At 47.7% G+C, this 19,189-nt stretch overlaps 1 pseudogene; it reads right to left on the bottom strand.

Annotated features, from left to right (window-relative positions):
• LOC137628501 (U3 small nucleolar RNA-associated protein 15 homolog) overlaps positions 1-19,189 on the bottom strand; it is a 203,407-nt pseudogene that overhangs the window by 7,779 nt on the left and 176,439 nt on the right.

Here is a 19,189-nt window from a genome sequence, read left to right as displayed (position 1 = left end):
GACAGCTCGTAGCAGATAGTGCATGGCTCCGGGAACCATACCATGTAGGCGGACCTTCTGTAATAGAAAGGAGACATAAGTCTGGATGTTCCTTGAAACTCAAGTTAGTGATCCCATTCACAGGCTGGGATCAACCTAATCAGTATAACTAAAAATAATGGTTATTTGTATGCCTATATTCAATTATAAATATGTAGTATAAACTAAAAATAACGGTTATATTTATGCATATATTTAATTATAAATATGTAGAAATATGGATAAATATCCATACAACATCATGTTCAAAATAGAAATAAATTGCTACTCAGTACTTGGGATCGAACGCTAGCCCCTTCTAATGAAAAGCCAGGTCGAAACCAACCATGCCATGAGAGGCTATCTACTGTTCCTTGAGACTCCGGTCAGTGAACAGATGAATCAATAGTATACTAATATCCAGTAACCACGTAACATGTAACTATAAACCTCATCGGTAAAATAATGTTAACCCCGGTTCTGAACGTCTGAGTCAGGGGTGGCCAACCTATGACTCATGCGCCAACAGTGTCGCATTGCATGATTACAAGTGGCGCACTATACCCCATAGATAGTAAATTGAATGACTTTTCTTTAAAATTGCTAAATATGTTCATATATTTTCATTAGGACCTTCAAGAATAACTAATGAATATTATCAATGCAAATCCAAAGTGTCATTAAAGTAGTTTACTTTGTATTCATGTTAAATCCTTTACTTTACAGCTAAAACAAAAGATTGGCCACCCGTGGTCTGAGTGGTCTCTGTTGCCACCGGAGATCCTGTGACAAAGGTTCGTCATAGTGAAAACGTGAACATCAGAGGTAAGATAATATTAACCTCAATGCTGAACATCTGTGTGATATCCGGTTAAGCCGGAGATTCGATAAAAAGGACCGTAATAATGAAAGGTGATTATTCATGAAAAGGGGTTCGTACCCTGGTTCTGATCGTCTGATTGATCTCTGTTTGTACCGGAGATCCGGTGACAAAGGTCCGTCATCGTGAAATCGTGACCCTCAGCGGTACGATAAAATTCCTCCATACTGAATGTCCGTGTTATCTCCAGTGAAGCCGGAGATTCGATGAAAAAAGGGCCGTTATAATGTAATTGTGATCAATCATGACAAAGGTTTGTGTGCAAAAGGCCTCAGCCAGAGTCTGAGTGGCGGATTTCACCGTTGCACTCCAAATATCTGACTAGTTCTCACCCAATGAGTATCCATTATAGCGGAGTATACAATAACTCAAGGCGGAGCTAAGGGTGTCGTCATAAAGCGATCCCAAATAATGACTCATACACTAACGTAACCTATTAATAGTGCTAGCTCTATTAACAGTAACCACATCAATAAAACGTGAATATCATTAAACGTAATATCATCAACTCTGAGAATAAGAGGAGGCAGGAATAACTCGTGATCGTATAAAACGGAAAACGGGAAATCCACCTCCTCTACTCGAGCTTAATAAAGAAAACGAGAGAAGGGGTAACTCGTATCTGTAGAAACAGAATACGAGCACTCTATGCTCACACTCTCAAGGTTACATAATAAAAAACCAAAATCACACAATAATATAATAAGCATAATGATAAAATTGTAATAACCAAGAACGAAGAATAACGACAACGTAACAATTAAACATAAAGATATAGTCTAAATCAAGCACCTTCCTGAGGCGTGAACATAACTATAACAAAGACTAGATCGATATTCTTCGTCCAAATTGGACTTGCTAGCAAATAAATACCATAGTAAAAAACAATAATAAATAATGATAATAATATTGGTCATAAAACGTAAGTGATATAACCTTGATGACAGAGTACCAGAAGGGCAATATTAACTTGGAAAACTACCGAATCGAACAAAACCAAAATGGCTGCCGATACCGAGGACGGCCAAGCCTCTTCCAAAATTAAAATCCACATTACTGGAACGAGAACAAATGCCCGGTACTGAAAAAACTGTCAAAAAAAACTATGGTACTTAACATTGGTAAAGGTGAAGTAGCAACGTCAGTCATGTTGAATTAACGAGAATCACTTGCGAAACACACCTAACAAAATAAAAACGACTTAGGGGGCAAGTCCAAAACAGAAGGATGACCTGGAGAGCGCGAGTAGTGGGTGTCGGTGGAGTAGTCCAACTGTATTCTCTAGGGCCTGTCATGGCCCTCCCCTTTGATGAAGGGATTATCTAAATGGAAGACAGCCTGTGAATAGTGGTTTACACACGCCCTTGTTAAATACACGACACCAACAAGGTGTTCGCGCGAGGGTTGTAACCTCTGCATTCCATGCTTTTATCTTTCTCTAGTATATTTGGAAGATTTATATTAGAAAAATGTAAAGAAGGACCCTTTTTCACCGGGCGTCACAGGTCTCTCCCCAGAAATAGATTTTTCCTTCGTCAAAATCCCTTTTTTAAATTGCTCTAACAGCCTTAATTATTGTCATAGAGAGGTCAGGTTGGTCTCATTCTTTTGGAAAATGCCTGAAGTTTCTCATAAAGTTATCAAAATATGCAAAAAAAATGTGAATAGCAGTTTTTTGCAAGGACGTATCGGATGAGTTAAGTGAAACATACCAGTACGGCCATTTGGGGGTAAAAGGGTTAATTAATATTCCTACATTTAACTACAAATACAAATTATAAGCATAAAAATTAATATTACCTTTGAAAAACTATCATTAGTGAAATGACTGCTAACTACAAAAAAAAGAAAAAAAAAGCATGACGGTACGTTAGTAGCGAGGTGGTCTCAGGGGGATGCTTAACAGGTTAAAGGTTACTCATGAGTGGCAGAGACTAAGGACCGGCCAATGTCCTAGAGATAAACCATACATACATTTGATCAGATACCAAGCTGTCTTCTCCACTAATTCATTTTGTTTTCTTATGTACTTTTAGGTTATCACCTCCAATGGATTTGTTTTATAATACTGGGAATCATTAGGATTCTGTTCTAAGCCTCTGTAATTCCTATGAGCATAGAAAACCTTCTCTAGCTTTATTACGAGTTCCAACAATTTCCAGACAGTCAGGAAGATATCTACGTACATAACATAAATAGGGTCTGCATCCTAGCTGGAACAACCGACATTGAAAACATGATAAATTCGGAGATAATTTGTATTTTTCCTAACGATACAAACCTTTAGCTATTTATTAGGGGTATTACTTTCGACAAAGCTGAAAGGACGATCCATTAAAATATAGCGAGGGTTAACTACCCATCCCGCTAGTTAGTGGGGGGTAGGGGGGTAGCTCACTACCCCTCCCATTCACACATGTGATTGCGCTCACTTTGCTTGGTCTGGGTCGTCTGTTACAGAACAGAGACTCGTAATCCAGAAGGAGTCAAATCTAGGATCCGCCAACCCCGAATTTTGAGTCTAGCAACAAACTCAGGGGTGAAGCAGAAACTTACTTCTCCCCATCCCCTTGAATAGGCGACGTCATATGAGAGACCATGGAGTTTGCAGACTCGTTTGGCCAAAGCTAAAGCAAGCAGGAACACCGTCTTCCAAGTCAGGTGACAATCTGTTGCCTGGCGTAATGGGCCATAGGGAGGCCTCTTTAGAGACTGGAGAACTCGAACCATGTTCCATGTGGGAGGTCTCACTTCAGACTGAGGACAGGTAAGTTCGTAACTCTGTATGAGTCAGGAAAGTTCTAGTGATGAGGAAATGTCCATTCTCTTCAGTCTAAGGGCGAAGCTTAAGGCTCAGAGATAGTCTTTTACCGCAGAGTCAGAGAGGCCCATTTCTTCACGCAAATACACGAAGAACTCCGCTATCACTGGAATAGTGGCATTGAATGGAGAGATACCCCTTCCACGACACCAACCAAAGAAGACATTCCACTTCGCCTGGTAGACTGGTGCTGATGATTTTCGCAGGTATCCAGACATCCTGTTCGCAACTTGTTGCGAAAATCCTCTCTGAGTGAGGAGATGCCGGATAGTCTCCAAGCGTGAAGTAATAGAGAAGCTACGGCTTTGTTGTAGATGTTGCTGTGTGGTTGTCTGAGTAGATCATGTCGTGGAGGGAGTTCTCTTGAAGGCTCCGTCAGGAGCTGCAGAAGGTCCGGGAACCATTCCGCGTGATGCCATAGCAGAGCTATGAGGGTTATTGAGAGGGTTGACCGATGTTCTGACCTTGTTGAGTACCCTCTTCATCAGACAGAACGGGGGGAAAACGTGAACGTTGATATTGTTCCACTGTTGTTGGAATGCATCTTGACAGAGAGCCTTGGGGTCTGGGACTGGGGAGCAGTACAACGGGAACCTGATGTTCAGGGCCATTGCAAAGAGATCCACCACCAGAAAACCCCACAAAGTCAGGACTTTGCTGATTACTAGATGATCCAAAGAGCATTCAGTACTCACTATCCGAGATGCTCTGCTCAGGTTGCCGGCGAGCATATTCCTTTTACCTGGAATGAAGCGTGCTGATAGTGGTATCGAATGAATCTTGGCCCATCTCAGTATCTCTATTGTTAGATGGGATAGGGGTTACGAAAAAGTACTTCCATGCTTGTTGATGTAAGCCACTACCATGGTGTTGCTGCTCATCACCACCACTGAGTTGCCCCGCCCGCAACGAACTGATAGAACTATTGAAGGGCCAGAAAGATGGCCTTCAACTCTTAAGAAATTCATGTAGAGGTATTTTTCTGACTCTGACCAAAGCCCTGAGGTCAGAAGCATCTGAGAACAGCATCAAATCTGGGGGGACGACGACGAGAAGATCTACACCCCTCCGCAGATTCTCGTCTGCCACCCACCACTCGAGTCCATATGTTCCACTGATCCCATAAGGATCAGAGTGTCTGAGGAATCAAAGGCTTAATTCCACTTGGACTTAAGGCACCACTAGAGGGATCAAATCCTGAGGCAGCCATTGGGAACTAGACGAGCCAAGGATGATAGGTGTCCGAGGAAACATAGCCACTTCTGGGCCGGGAGTTCTTCTCGTCAGAGAGAGGGTCTTGCAACCTTTCTCAGCCTCACTATCCTGCCGTCTGATGGGAAGGCTTTGTGGAGATTGGTGTCCAAGACCATACTTAGGTATGCCAGTCTTTGAGTGGGAAGCAGGGAGGACTTCTCGAGGTTTACTATGATCCTCAGATCTTGGCAAAGTCTCATAAGTTTGTGTTAGGTGTTGAAGAAGGGTTGCCACCGAGTCTACTAGGATCAGTCAATCGACCAGATAATGGAGGAGACGGACGCCGGTGCTATAGAAAGACCGAAGCACACTACACTGAACTGGTATTTCCTGTTGTCTAGGCTGAATCTTAGGTACTTCATTGAAGACGGATGGATTTGGATCTGAAAGTACGCAGCCTTTAGGTCCAGTGTGCACAACCTTTAGGTCCAGTGTGCACAAGAAGTCCTGTGATCTTACCGCTTGTCTGGCCGTGTCTGCCGTCTCCATGTTGAACGGAGTTTGTTTGACAAACTTGGTCAGAGCTGAGAGGTCGATGACTGGTCTCCAGCCTCCAGACGCCCTTTTAAAAAGAAAGAGTCGACTGAAGAAGCCTGGGGAGTCATCGATGACCTCTTGGATAGCGCCCTTCTCCGACATGGTCTAGACTTCTGCCCGGAGGTCTAGCCCCTTTGCTGATTCCAATGCAAAGGAGTCTATCGATACTGGATCATTGATTAGGGAAGGGAGAGATGACATGAACGGGACGCGATACCCTGAATGAATCACGGAGATTGTCTAGGGATCGGCCCACAGTTGCTTCCACCTGTTCTAGCAACTTTTTAGGCATCCCCCCACTGGTGGACAAGCAGGGGGAGCGCCTATCCAAGTGCTTGCAGCAACTTCCTCAAGGATATTTTTCTCCCTTGGAGGACTTTGCACCTTTCTCGTCTTTGGTAGTTAAGGTTTTTATGGACACTGTTTTCTTCGCTGACGATCGATGTTTCGGGCGGGTTCGGCTGTTTTGGAGCTGGTGGTCTGTAGGGCCGGGATGTTAAGGCTCTATGGAGGAGAGAGTCCTGGTGGGACTTCCTCTATGTCTCTGCAGACTGCTCCACATCACTTGGCTTAAACAATGAAGATCCCTAGAGAGAGGAGTTCCTGAGCCTAGTGATTTCAGCGTTACGGACCTGCTGATGGAACCTCTCGGATAACGAGTCCCAACACTTAAGGATGGTATTAGCCCACAAGTTCGAAACTTGGTGGTATAGGAACTCGATGGTACGGGTCCCCGAGAGGAGGAAGGTTTCCATATCCTTCCTGGTACTTTCCTTAGAGAAATCCTCAGTCCATACCAGGATTCCCAAGGACCCTAACCATACATCTAGTCACGAATTAGCCTACATGCCATACTTAGCGACTCTTATGACTGAAAATCTTTGTCGCCGAGAACATGACCTGATGGCTGGAGAGTCTCTCTAGAGAGATCCCCTTGATCAGCTCTTCCAGAGAGTGGTGGAATGGAAGAGCTGGTCAAGGCTCATCCAAAACCTCATAGTACCTCCTTTGCTGTATGCGAGGAGTTGGGAGGAGCTTGGCCGAGGAGCCCGAACGAAGGGAGGATAAATCAGAGCGCTGTAGGGCGATCTTACCCCGGGCACTCTTCAGCCCGAGACCAGGGCAAAGCTGCACTGGACTTTGGGGGCTTTTGGTGCCCTTCCAGAGGGGTATCTCTGGATTGGCAAACCCGTTGAGAACACATCAATAAGAACTTGCCAAAACGCATTCTCTGACTCTTTTTGTTCCCCCTCTGAGATGGGATTGGCAGAGAAGTCTCCTTCATCCACTCCCAAGAGCTCATCTCAGGGTGGGTCGTGATCATTTCTAGGGTGACTTACTGTTCCTGTGGGTTTGGTAGTCTTCCTGGAGGACTTGGGTAGCGTCTTAGAATCCTTCGACTTCTTGCGGGGCAGAAGATACATCTCCAAAATGGAAGGCCTGGATGGTCTATCCTTCCTGGTCTCTACTGGAGGTGGAATGCTCTCCTCACGAGGGGAGTCTTCTTCCGAAAGTGGAAAGGAGGAGACTGGCACATGTTCCTCGTCAGGTTCCCTTGGCTAGGGTGGCGTTGAGCCAAAAGTGTGTCTGGGAGGAGTACCAGAGAGGCTTGGCCTTATTGTTGAAGGCCTCACAGTGGTCAGTTTCACCCTAAAGGATGCAATGGTATCTGAGACTCATCTTTTCCTCTTCAGAGGAGAGGCAGCTGAGATTCTTTGCTGGGACTCTGCTAGTGCCGAAGGGTATTGAAAGCTAGCAGAGGCTTCCAGAGAAAGCTGAGAAGGCAGGCCCAAAAGCTTGCACTACTGCCCAGACAATCTGCCAATGGTGCCAAACCAGGGCTGCTTGCTGACACTGGTGCTGTCACAAAGATCCCCTGAAGGGAAGGGAACCGAAGGTTACCTTTAACGAGTCTTTACTGGAGCTGTCTTGATACCCTGGGTCCACCTTTGGCACCGGAATCTTCTGGATCTTGAACTCCCCAGGAGCGCCCATACACCGTTTCCCGGCTTTCGCACTGTACAGTGAACCCTCGTTTATCGCGGTAGATAGGTTCCAGACCCGGCCACGATAGGTGAAAATCCGCGAAGTAGTGACACCATATTTACCTATTTATTTAACATGTATATTCAGACTTTTAAAACCTTCCCTTGTACGTAGTACTGTTAACAAACTACCCTTTAATGTACAGAACACTTAATGCATGTACTACAGTACCCTAAACTAAAACAGGCACAAATATTAAAGGCGATTTTATATCATGCGTTTCCTAAACACGCTAAAAAGCACAATAAAAAATGGCAACCAATGTTTTGTTTACGTTTATCTCTGATCATAATGAAGAAACAAACTCATTTAGTGTACACATATATGTATAGGTTAGTTTTTGCATCGATTATATTGATTATACAGTATGTTGATTTTGTTATTACCAATGTTTTACTTATTTTTCTTAGGAATTCCAAATGAAATGTTTTTCTTTATGACGCCGCCTGAAACGACGGCGTCATAAATTACGCTCAGTAAACAACCACGCTCAGAACAAAGAAGGCATTTAACGCGCATGATGAAAGTGATAAATAATGATATTTACAGTAAAAACATTTACAAAATATGTTATTACAAATATTATTTACCGTATCTATATAAAATCATACAGTACATACTGTACGTAGCAAAGCAGGAAAACAATTTACGAGAGAGAGAGAGAGAGAGAGAGAGAGAGAGAGAGAGAGAGAGAGAGAGAGAGAGAGAGAGAGAGAGAGAGAGAGAGATTGTTTTACGTATGTAAATGTAAATTTTAAACAAAAAAAATATGATAGGTTACAACATGTATACTCTTCAGACTTTTAAAACGTTCCCTTTAACTTAATGCATACAGTACTAAACTATAAAACAGGCACAAATATTAAAAAGTTAGAATATCAAAGTAAAAAATAAAGATTGTTACTGTACTCACCACGAAAGAAGTTCAAGAAAAACTTGAATGATGATGGCGATGAATTTGCTGCACAGTAGAAATGATGATGATGAAGCTGATGATGTCTTCTAATGTGCAGCCAATAATAGTATTTTACGTCTCTTTAGACAGAGGTGCCTTTTCCTGGGACACCTCTTCAACTTCTTCAATTTCTTCCGAAGGCGTACTAGCAGGAGGAACTGGCTTTTTTTTGCGAGGCTGGAAGAACATTGTGATCGGAAGTTGCTGCCGCTGCTTCTTTTTTCGCTCTAAGAGCATCCTGTAGGGAGTCATGATGTCATCGACCTTGTTGGAGACTTGCATAGACCGAACCATATCCTCGTCCCACTCTTGCAACATTTTTTTCGCCTCCTTCATATGGTTGCAGAACTTGGCAAGCCGTTCTAATGTTAAGCCCGTTTCTTCGACATTTTCTTGGGTCTCTTCCTGCGTTTCACTCTTTTCTTCGCTTGCCGATTTCGTCAGGTCTTCTAGGTCTGCGTCAGTTAGCGGCTGGAAATGGCAGTCCAACAACTCGTCGACGTCTTCAGTCGTCATGTCGCCAAACCCGTCACCTCCAATTATGGCAGCCAACTGCACAGATTTCCGTATTGCAGATTGTCGTAAACAATATGGGGCCACAACTTCTTCCAGCTCGCATTCACGGTTGCAGGTTTCATCTCTTGCAGTGCCTTCTGAATATTCTTCAGGCACGTGGCTATAGTGTACTGCCGCCAGTACGCCTTCAAGTTAAAATCTTCATCCTCATCATCTTGGGCAGCATCCACACACGCAACGAGGTCCGCCAAGGTATTCTTCGTGTAGAGGGCCTTGAACGCCCTGATAACCCCCTGGTCCATCGGTTGAATTAATGACGTGGTGTTGGGTGGCAGGAACTCAACCTGAACGCCCTCACGCGACAGGTCAGTTGCGTGTCCACCAGCGTTATCCATAAGGAGAAGGATCTTGAATGGCAAGCCCTTCTCTAAGAGTTATTCACTGACTTGCGGGATGAAACACTGGTGGAACCAGTTGGAGGTCAGCATCTTCATAATCCATGCTTTTGGATTATGCATCCAGTACACGGGAAGGAGATTCTTGTTTTTATTTTTCAAAGCGCGTGGATTTTTCGACTTATAAATAAGCCCCGGCTTTAGCAAAAATCCAGCAGCATTGCCACACATCACGAGGGTAACGCGATCCTTGAATGCTTTAAAGCCAGAGGCTTTGGCTTCTTCTTTGAACAGGAAAGTTCGCGACGGCATTCTCTTCCAAAACAAGCCGGTCTCATCCATATTAAACACTTGTTCCGGCTTGTATCCACCTTCGGCGATAATATTCTTGAACGTCTGGTTCACATAAGTTTCAGCAGCGGCAGTGTCAGCGGAAGCAGCCTCGCCATGCAGGGAAACGCTTTTCAGGGCGAAGAATTTCTGAAACTTCGCGAACCATCCTTTGCTGGCGGAAAAACGTTGTTTCTGAGGCTGGGAATCAGTGGATGTCCCTGGTTGAGGTTCATCTACATCATCATCTTCTTCAGCATGGTTGCCGTCGTCGTCTTGAGGTTCCTTTGCAGCAAAATTCTTATACAAGCTCAAAGCCTTTGTTCGGATGGTGTTCGTATCCAAGGCTATGTTCTTCTTCCGGCAGTCGGCAATCCACACAGCTAAAGCACCCTCCATGCGTACGATCGTTTTATTACGCGTGGTAACGACTCGCTTCGCTGATCTGCAAAAGGTGATTGCAGCCGTCTTTCTAATGTTCGCCTCGTCCTTCTTGATATAGCGAACAGTGGATTCGTTGATTCCAAAATGGCGCGCTGCGGCCGCGTAGCTTCTACCGTCTTTCAACATATCGAGAAGCGTCACCTTCTCAGCAACCGTCATCATCCTTCGGTGGCGTTTAGCCTCACTACCAGCCTTAGTAGAAGCAGAACGCTTGGGAGCCATTGTACAGTAGGATTTAACAGAAAGTTCAACAAAAAGTTCAACTTAAAACAGTCGCACACAGCACAGATTAAAGTTCACAAACTTAAGAACGTCTACTCAGCGATACGGCGTAAGAGAAAGTGGCCGCCGTGAGAACCTAGATGCTGCGGGTTGGAGATGCGGGCAAAACACCAATCACTGGCTAGATAACAAAACTTGAGTTCTGATTCGTCATCTATCAGCGCTTGAACCAATCACAACCCGTCTTATATGATGCGTAGGTTACCAACTCAAAGTACAAGATACCCCGCGTATACTGTACGTACAGTATTAATAATAATAATAATAAATAATGATAATAATACAGTAATAATAATAATAATGATAATAATAATAACAATAATAATTTTATTAACAACAACAACAATAATAATAATAATAACAATAATAATAATAGCTTTACATATGCTATTTAATTCTTTTGTAGGATGTGTCTCTCTCTCTCTCTCTCTCTCTCTCTCTCTCTCTCTCTCTCTCTCTCTCTCGTACGCTTATTCGAAATGTGATTTTTGCAACAAAGAATATTATTGGATGCAGTACTACGTACGTATACATACAAAAGATTTATGGAAAAGAAGCACATCCATTACATTTGTAGTACAGTAGTAGCCATCAGCAGCCTTACACCATTCTAATATGGTATGACTGCATCTGATTTGCATTTCATGTTAGATTTGATTTTACTACGTACTGTATACAGTACTGAATTATCGTATGATCACATTCTCTTTTCGTGTTTTATTTCTTTCTGTGCTGAATTATATATCAGATGTAATGCAATTAACAATCAGTAAGAGCAGATATTACTAATTACAGTATTAATGGAATTACAGGTAACGAAATATCGTATTTGGGGTCTTCAGATATCGCGGTATTTTCGAAATTTCCGGAAAATCCGCGATATGTATATATATATATGGGTTATGGAAAAAACCCGCGAAGTGGTGAATCCGCAATGGTCGAACCGCGAAGTAGCGAGGGTTCACTGTATTGCCGTGGAGAGAGTTGGTGAGCACCAACAGTGGCAAGGGGCAGCAGTCACGCGTCCAGGTGAATGGTGATCTGAAGCAACTCGTTGTCTAGGAGAACAGTGCTTGGAAGGAGCTTGGCACGCTGGCAAACGACATGTTGGTCGGCGATGGTCCGAAGGCAGGCATTGAACAAAATCCTCTTGACGAGCCGGAGAGGCGCGTGCTGGTGAATGGCACACAGGACAAAGACGCGCAGGAGAAAGACACGAAGGGAAATGGCGCGTACGAGAAAGGCACATAGGTAGACAGTGAGATGGAGGAGACAGGACAGGAGGCGGATGGAGTGGTAGGCGGTGAGTCAGAGAACGGCGAGTTGAAGATTGGCGCGCAGGATGTTGAGCTGGCGAGAGGATGGATCCTTTGGAAGGACGAATATCGTCCGAAGGGGATCGCGCAGGATCCTCAGGCACAGAATTCAGAACCGAAGTTCGTGGACTAGTGGCAGCATTGTCGGGAGAAGGTCCACATGCAGGTGAGGGTCGAGAGCCAGAAGACGTTGGACAAAGAGGCTTCTCTGTGGAAGAGGGCTGCGATGACGAGGCTGAAGAGCCAAAGAGCCGTATCTTCACCGATGGCGAAGGAATACCTCTGAGGCGAAGAGGAGGGAGAGCACGTCGGGAACGACTCCCACGGTGACGCCCTCTAGGGGCCAATGTATCAGCAAGCTGACTTTCAGCAGCAGTCCTCCGAAGAGGAGTCTCTATGATTGAACCCCCTTGAGGGTGAGAAACGCTCGCAGGAGAGACGTCCATAGGACTTTGCTTCCCCCTCGAATGATGTTCGGCATGGGGGGAAGAGCAGTCTTTGGCAACAGCGGACGAATCAGAAGAGGCAGGAACATTGGCAGGATGGGCTGCAGACGACACCTCTGACACCACGACGTTGACAAGGGCCAGAGGATCCACTTCCGACGCCAACGAAAGCTGCACACTTGCACCATGGCAAAGAAGCTGCAGCAGGGCCTCCTTGGAGGGCAAACCCAGTAACCCCTAGGATGACCAATCCTGTAAAAAGGGAGAAAGAGTCATGGATCCACCTGGGGGGAGAGGCGGGGCTGCTTAGCTAGGGGAAGCAACACCGTCTCTCGAGGACCGAGGTTGTCCAAGTACTAATTGGCCTACGCTACTACTTGACGGTTCCTCGGAGGAGACCGTACGAGCAGAAGCTTCAGAGGAAGGTCGAGAAGTAGAAGAAGAGCTCTTGGGTTTTCCCCCTTCGAAAAAACCTGCTTAGACTACTCCTTTCGCCGTCGCCTAAACCTTTCCCACTGAGAGGCAGTTTACTCCCAAAACTTATTATCGATATCACATTGTTGACCTCTGCAGGTAGCGCAAAGGGTGTGAGGATAGGTGTCCTCGGCGGATATGAATGTACCGCAGATGCGGCCCTCAGGATCTAGGGCAGGTACGCATGGCTGACAGAAGTCAACACACACACACACTCACACTAAAAAGAGAGAAAGCAAAAATAGCATTAATGGCAGTCCAAATATGACAAATTCGGAGATAATTTGTATTTTTCCTAACCATACAAACCTTAGCTATTTACATAGGGTTTACTTTCGGCGTAGCTGAAATTGACGAGCCATTAGATTTTAACGAGGGTTTACTACCCCCGCGCTAGTTAGCAGGGGTAGGGGAGGGGTAGCTTGCTACCCCTCCCCCCTCACACACCGGTGAAATGTCTCACTTCACTTAGAGTTAGGACTTGACTTGGGGGACAGGGCTGGTGGGCAAATATGTGTAAATAGCTAAGGTTTGTATGGTTAGGAAAAATACAAATCATCTCCGAATTTGTCATTTGTTCCGTAACCGAAATACAAACCACGCTATTTACATAGGGTGACTTACCCCTTAGGAAGGGTGGAAAGTCCCCAGCCATACTGGCTTTGGCTTACCCGGGGACTCAGAATCTGAGTGAGTCGCACTCGAGAAAAGGAGTCCCTGCACCTCACAAGTTCCTTGCTCCGCAAGGAAACGTGTGGCTTACATAAGCTTGTGTGTGAAGGAAGAAAGTGTGACTCGTCCTAGGCAGTTGACCTGGAGTTCTTAAACGGAACTCTGGGTTAGGACGTTCCCAATACCACCTCGTCAGGGTATGGGGGACGCGACAGTATTATCTCAATACTCGGAACACAAGGAAGCATGGTTTACCTGCAGAGGTTTGAGGTCAGCTATGCAGAGACCAGGATGCTGCCTTCCCCAGGAGAGGGGAGGATGAAGAAAGAAGTAAGGGCCAGACATACTTCTTCCGTTCATGCAGTCTAAAACCTGGTAACAATGCCCTCAACCTTCTGCTACCTGTCCAAAAAGGAGCCTGAGGTTAGACCAGCTGTTCTGTAGCCACCACAGGGCGATAGAAACGTATCGATACCCCTGTGGGTCACGTCCTGCAGGAAGTGGGCTGCGAAGGTCGCTAGACGCTTCCAGACTCCAGCTTGTAGCACCTGCGTCACAGAGTAGTCCCTCTTGAAGGCCAGGGACGTTGCGATGTATCTGACATCGTGGGCTGTAGGGCGACGTGACGGGGGAGGGTCTGGATTCAGGTCGAGATGAATGCCTTTGAATCCGAGCTGAAAAGGAATACTTGACGATCCTCCCCTGCGTCCTTCCTGTGCTCCCAAACTGGGCTAGCACGTGAGGACAAACTGCAGCTGTTCTTAAAGATAACCCCTCGGTTCCTTACTGGCAAGTAGGAGAAGGTCTGGGTCATCTGTTACAGAACAGAGACTCGAAATCTTGAAGGAGTCGAACCGAAGGTCCGGGACTCCAAGATTCTGAGTCTGGAAATCAACTCAGGAACGAACCTGAGTGTTACCTCCCCCTATCCTCTTGAAAGGGCGGAGTCGTATGAGACCATGAAGATTGCTTACACACTCGGCCGAGGCCAGAGCGAGCAGGAGCACCGTCTTCCAAGACGGGCGACGATTAGAGGCCCGACATAATGGTTCGCAAGAAGATCTCTTAAGGGTCTTAAGAGCCCGAACCATGCTCCACGGAGGAGGTCTCACTCCGACTGGGGGCAGGTACGTTCGTAGTCTCGCATGAGCGAAGAAAGATCCAGCGGGGAGGATATGTCTATTCCTTTCAGCCTGAAGGCCAGGGTAAGGCTGAGCGATAGGCTTCACTGCCGAGAGCGGAAAATGAGTTTCCTCCCGCCGATAAACAATAACTCCGTTATGCTGGAGTAGAGGCATCAAGGGGAGAGGTACCTCTCCCACGACACCATCCACAGAAGACTCTCCACTTCGCCTGGTAGACCCCTGCGGATGACTATCGCAGGTGACGCGAACTCCGCTCCGCGACTGTTGCGGGGTGCCTCTTGTGAGGAGGTGTCGTATAGTCTCCAGGCGTGAAGCCGAAGCGATGCTACGGCTTGTGATAGATGTTGCAGTGTGGTCGTTTGAGTAGCCTGTGTCGTGGAAGAAACTCTCCCGGGAGTTCCGCCAGGGGATACAGAAGGTACGGAAACCGTTCTGCGTAAAGTCGCAGCGGAGCTCTCAAGGTCATCAGTAGGTTAACTGACAATCTGTTCTCGTTGAGACCCCTTCTCAACAGACAAAAATGGTGGGAAGACGTAGGCATCGATGCTGTCCCACCGTTACAGGAAGGCATCTTGCCAAAGAGTCTTGGAGTCTGAGACTGGGGGGTAGTACAGCGGCAGCTTGAAGTACAGGCTGTCGTGATCAGGTCCCCCAGGCCAGGACTTAGCTGGTTACTAGAGGCCAAAGACCCCCAGGTACTCTCTATCTGTGAGTCTCTGCTCAGATTGCCGGAGAGAACATTCCTCTGCCGAGAATGAGCGAGCCGATAGAGGTATTGAGGGGAACTCGGTTCATCTCAGTATCTCTACTGCAAGATGTGAATGTATGAAAACGTACCAGAACCGTAGAGTTGTCGCTCCGTGAGCGACTTGGCAGGATCTGCTGGATCTGTTGAAGGGCCAGACTACGGCCTTTAATCCTTGCTGAATGAAGTGGGGGTACCCTTCAGGTGCTGACCATCGGTCTGAACCAGAACATGCCCCCCCCCCTTTTGACGAGCCCGAGAACAGCATCAAATGCGGAGGAAGGACGAAAAGATCCCCTCCCTTGAAAGAGGTTTCCGTAGGCCAACCCCTATTGCAAGTCTAATCGCTCCGCTGGTCCCATAGGGACTAGAAAGTCCGGTTAATCGTTGCTTTGATTCCACCGGAACTTGGGCCGCCAAACAGGGAACCTATCCTGAGGCGACTGTTCGGAACCTAGACGGGGCAAGGAGGAAAGGGGACCTAGGAAACGTAACCAAGATAGGGTTGAGAGCTCTCCTTATCTGAGGAAAGGTACAGCGACTCTCCTCAGCCTTGGCACAGTCAACTGATGGGAAGGCTTGGAGAAGGAGTCAATATCATGGCTAGATATCCCTGATGTTGAGGTAGCAGCAGAGAAGGCTTCTTGCAACTTACCATGATCCCTAGATCTTGGTAAAGTCCCGGAAGCTTGTCTCGGTGTCGAAGAAGAACGATTCCGAGACTACCGGCGTTAACCAGTCCTCCAGAAAGCGAAGGAGGCGGAAGCCTGCTCCTGAGTGGCCGTGAGGATATCAAGGAGAGTCCTCTAGTGAAAACCTGCGATGCTGTAGCAGGAACGCAACACAGCAACTTGACCTGGAACATCTGTTGTCTAGGCTGAGTTCCAAGTGCTTCCTGGAAGACGGATGGAACTGAACCTGGAAGTACCCGTCCTTCCGATCCAGGGCATCTGGAGTATTGTGGTCTCGCTACAAGCCTGGTAGATTCAGCTGTTCCACGCTGAATGAAGTTTGTTCGACAAACTTGATCAGAGCTGAGTGGTCGATGACGGGACTCCCGTCTCGGATGCTTTCCTTACAAGAAAGGAGCGACTGAAGAAGCCGGGGGAAAGCCGATAACCCCTTGCCGATCCCATGGCATAGAAGCTCAGCGACACTGAATTCGCTGTCAGCGGAGATAGAGATGTTAAGAGCGAGGAGCGACATCCTTGGCTGATCACGGAGATCGTGCAGGAATCAGCACCAGGATGCTGCTATCTGAAAGAGTAACCTTAGGCATCCCCCCAGCGGGAAACCTGCCGGGGGCTGCGAACCCTTGAGTTCACAAACTCGGCCGCTACCTCTAGGATTATTGCCTCCCCGGGAGGACTTCCCGTCCTACCTGTCCCTGACAGGAGGGAGCTGCTATTGTACACCTTGTCTTAGCTGCCGGGGCCGGTGCCGATGACCTAGGCTGACGAGGTTGTATGATGAGGCGTCGGAGGCTTGGCGGGTCTGGAAGTAAGCGCCTTTTGGAGGAGTGAATCGAGCTTCGACCTCCTCCACACCAGCTGTCCAATTCCCCGTCCTTAGGCTCAAACAAGCTCTTCCCAAGGATGGAAGAGTGTCTGAGTTGCCGACATCCTCGGATGGGACTTCCGAGAGGAAGCCCTCAATCACTGCATATAGATGCTACAACACCGAGTTTGTCCGCAAGTTCGAAACTTGGCAACAGAACGCAAAGGAGCCTGTGCCCGAGAGAAGGAAAGTTCCCATGATCTTCCTGGAGCTTCCTTGAACACAACCTCGGGTTGCAGTCGGAGAGAGAAATGCCTGGTAAGTCCCTTCCACGGAATGGTGAAGAAGAAGGGCTAGACCAGTCACCCCTCCGGCCGGAGAATTTCTTGAGAGAAACTCCCTGGTAAGCCTCTTCCACGGAATGATGAAGAGGAAGGGCTAACCCAGATTCTGAAAAGGAGAAGAATGTAGCTCAGACCTCCCTGAAGATTCTTCCTGCTCTCGCTCGTGCCATGCTCTGCGTTTACGAGGCGAAGATCGTGGTCTGGCAGAATGCGCTCCAGAAGACTTGCCAGGTTGACCGTATTGTGAAAACCCCACGGGAATCGCGGACGAAAACGCCCTGGCGCTCGCATGGTAAATCGATGGTTCGTACGTGAGCGAAATGGGGTGCGCCCGTGCGCGGGCACACATACGCGTAGACGCGCAGACACATGGGCGCGAAAGGGCGCAGTCAAAAGTGCGCGAGGGAGCGTAGGTGGGGGCGAGCGCGGTTGGAAGGGCGAGAGCTGTCGGTCAGAATCCGATGGTGTGAAGGCGAGCTATAGCGCGTAAGAGAGTGACGGTGCGTTGGCGCGCGATGGCTCACTGGCGGGAACCGCGCTGGTGCTCGCGCGATGGAAAACCGTTGGTTCGCGCGCGGGAGAACCTGGATGAGCATGTGCGCATGAGCGCGGGCGCGAGGCCGAGAGGGCGAGCGCAGGCGATCGGGAGACCACTGGCGCGTAAGCGGGCGATGGCGCGTAAGCGGGCGATGGCGCGTAAGCGGGCAATGGCGCGTAAGCGGGCAATGGCGCGTAAGCGGGCAATGGCGCGTAAGCGGGCAATGGCGCGTAAGCGGGCAATGGCGCGTAAGCGGGCAATGGCGCGTAAGCGGGCAATGGCGCGTAAGCGGGCAATGGCGCGTAAGCGGGCAATGGCGCGTAAGAGGGCAATGGCGCGTAAGCGGGCAATGGCAGCGGGCGATGGCGAGATTTGGCGAGCGATGGCCCATAGGTGAGTGAAGGCACGTAGGCAAGCGATGGCGCATTGGCAAGCGATGGCGCGTTGACAAGCGATGGAGCGTTGGCGAGCGGTAGGGCGTAAAACGCTTGCGCGCAGGCGAAGAATCGCGCGGGCGCGTAGCAAAACGCTGGCGCATAAGAGACTAGAGAAGATCGTCGGCGAGGAGGCAAAGGAGATCTTGCCTGAGCCCAGATCTGGAAGATCGTGGGCGAGGGGGCGAATGTTGGCGCGCAACGCAGGAGAGACCGTAGGGCTTGGAAGCCCCCCGAAGGGAACTGAGCCTTCAGCAACAACAGCAGATGAGTCCTCCGAAGAGGAGTCTCTATGAGTGCCCTCCCTCGCAAACGAGAGAGGAACACTTCGTAGAAGAGACAGGTCAGCAAGTGACCTAAAGAGAGCAATCCTCCGAAGAGGGGCTCCTGCAGTTGCTCAGCCCCTTGAGCGTAGCTGCAGGTGCGATCGCTCAGCACCAAGAGCATAGTCGCACAAATTCCATGGTCCGCTAGAGCAAGGTTACAAAAACGGTCGCTCAGCACCAAGAGCATAACCGTCGGAGGACCAGAGACAAATAAAGGCAAGAGGAGTTCCCCCCGAAGGGAAAAACTCAAACCTGGACAGGGAACCTTCCCTCGGAAGGGAAGTACCCACCCAAGGAGGCGAGCCTCCTGAGAGTTCAAAGATGAACTGAAGAGCTGTCAGGCACACGGGAGCACTTCCAGGAGAAGGAGACACGCCCCTGACGAAGTGCAGAAGGGAGGCAGCAACAGCAGACTCCCCAGGCCCCCACAAGACAGCTCACTCGTTGTCACATTATACAAACGAAGCTAGAACGTTAACTGTGAAAATGAATAAAAAGTACTTAGTTAACATTCATTCCCCCGGGAAGACTCCGAAGAGGAATCCCGAGGGAAAAGAACACAAGAATTACACAACCGACACGTGCCCCAACTCTACTTACACTCACGGAAGGAGAGCTGTAACAAACACAGAATTATAACAATGTAATTATGTAATTCAAAAATGAATGTTCACTAAAGAAAGAACGAAAACCCCGAAAGGAAGCGTTCTACAAAAGCTGAAAAGTTAACAAATACCATTAGATTCATAAACTAATTGAGATAAAAGTACGGCG

Source organism: Palaemon carinicauda, chromosome 36, assembly GCF_036898095.1.
Source record: "Palaemon carinicauda isolate YSFRI2023 chromosome 36, ASM3689809v2, whole genome shotgun sequence".
In the NCBI taxonomy this organism is placed as follows: domain Eukaryota; kingdom Metazoa; phylum Arthropoda; class Malacostraca; order Decapoda; family Palaemonidae; genus Palaemon; species Palaemon carinicauda.
Note: the sequence above shows the minus strand (reverse complement) of the source record. Positions and strands in the feature narration are given on the sequence as shown.